Source organism: Vulpes lagopus, chromosome 20 (assembly GCF_018345385.1).
Source record: "Vulpes lagopus strain Blue_001 chromosome 20, ASM1834538v1, whole genome shotgun sequence".
Classification (NCBI taxonomy): domain Eukaryota; kingdom Metazoa; phylum Chordata; class Mammalia; order Carnivora; family Canidae; genus Vulpes; species Vulpes lagopus.
Window position 1 is genome coordinate 18,245,994 of NC_054843.1, and position 1,495 is coordinate 18,247,488.

A 1,495-nucleotide genomic window follows, 5' to 3' on the forward strand; every position below is an offset into this window, starting at 1 on the left:
TGGCAGGAAGGCAGACTGGAATTCTTAGGCACAAGCAATTATGTTTCTAAGGACTTCCAACTGAATTGGGCCCACTCAAATCATCTAGGATAATTTTTCTTACTTAAAGTAAACTGGTGCAGTTTACTTTATGGTCCAGGAGGCGGGGCCTGGCTAGGGTGCTCAAACATGCATGAGTAGAAACCCACTCCACCCCCCCTTGCCACCCAGGTGCTATAAAGAGAATTCACCTGTGAGCTCTTCCATCTCCCTCCTGCCTTTTGAAGCCACCTTCATGAGTCACTCATCAGACCCCAGCCACCAAAATGGTGAAGCAGATGGAGAATAAGTATGCTTTTCAGGGAGGTGAACAGTACAGAAGATAAACTTGTGGTAGTTAACTTCTAAGCCACGTGGTGTGGATCTTACAAAATGATCAAGCCTTTTTTCCCATTGCCTGTCTGAGAAATATTCCAACATGGTGTTCCTTGAAGTTGACACGGATGACAGGCAAGGTGTTGCCATAGAGTGTGAAGTCAAATTGATGCCAACTTTCCAGTTTTCCAAAAAGGGGACAGAGGGTGGGTGAATTTTCTGAAGCTAATAAGAAAAAACTTGAAGCCACCGTGAATGAATTAATCTAATTTTGTTTTTTGATAACAACCAGCCATTGGCTGTTTAAAACTTGTATTTTTTGTTGTTGTTGTTTACAAAAGGAAAGGTCAGGTATGAAGACTGTCTACTGCCATCTGAATATAAGTGAAAAAAAATATTAATTCTCTCCTTTAAAAAAAAACTAAGTGGATTATGGACTTTAACGACATCTACAAAATACTTTCACAGCTGGGGACTATAGTCTAGCCAAGTTGACATATAAAACTGACAATCATGCCAGTGTGTCTTTTGGATCTATTTCTAAATGTGGAATTTCTGGGTCAAAGGATACATGCATATACAATTTTTCTAGAGGTTATCAAATTCTTTTCCAGAAGGATTGTACCGTTTTGCATTGTAACTATCAATGTATGAGAATGCCTATTTCTCTACAGCTTCACCAAGAAAATAGATTTATGGGTTTTCTCAACTGGACAGTCTTATTTTGTGTCTCTTCTATTATGTATAAAGTTGGGCTTTGTAGTAGGTTAGATTGCTGTTCTTAATCCTTAGAACTTAGAACCTGAATCCTAGAGTCTGGAACCTAAGGTAGTCTAGCATATTTTCAGCCGACTTGAAGACCTGTAGTGAGAAACATGTGGTTACTATTTTTAAGGTGCGAGGTTATTTGTTATCAGCAGTATGGATGCCATGACTGACTAATAATGCATATTTCTTCAGTTTAAGTCTGCTTTTGTGTCTTTGAGGAGTGTAGTGCTTTATAAGATTTGTAGTATTGTCATATAATATTTAAAAAATTATCTTCTTTTTAATTTCTCTTTTTGTATATCTTTTTATTGGAGTTTGATTTGCCAACATATAGCATAACTCCCAGTGCTCATCCTATCAAGTGCCCCCCGTC

General features: G+C 38.1%; 1 pseudogene; it reads left to right on the forward strand.

Annotated features, from left to right (window-relative positions):
* Positions 1-305: 305 nt before the first annotated feature.
* LOC121479260 lies at positions 306-623 on the forward strand (annotated as a pseudogene).
* The last annotated feature ends 872 nt before the right edge of the window (positions 624-1,495 follow it).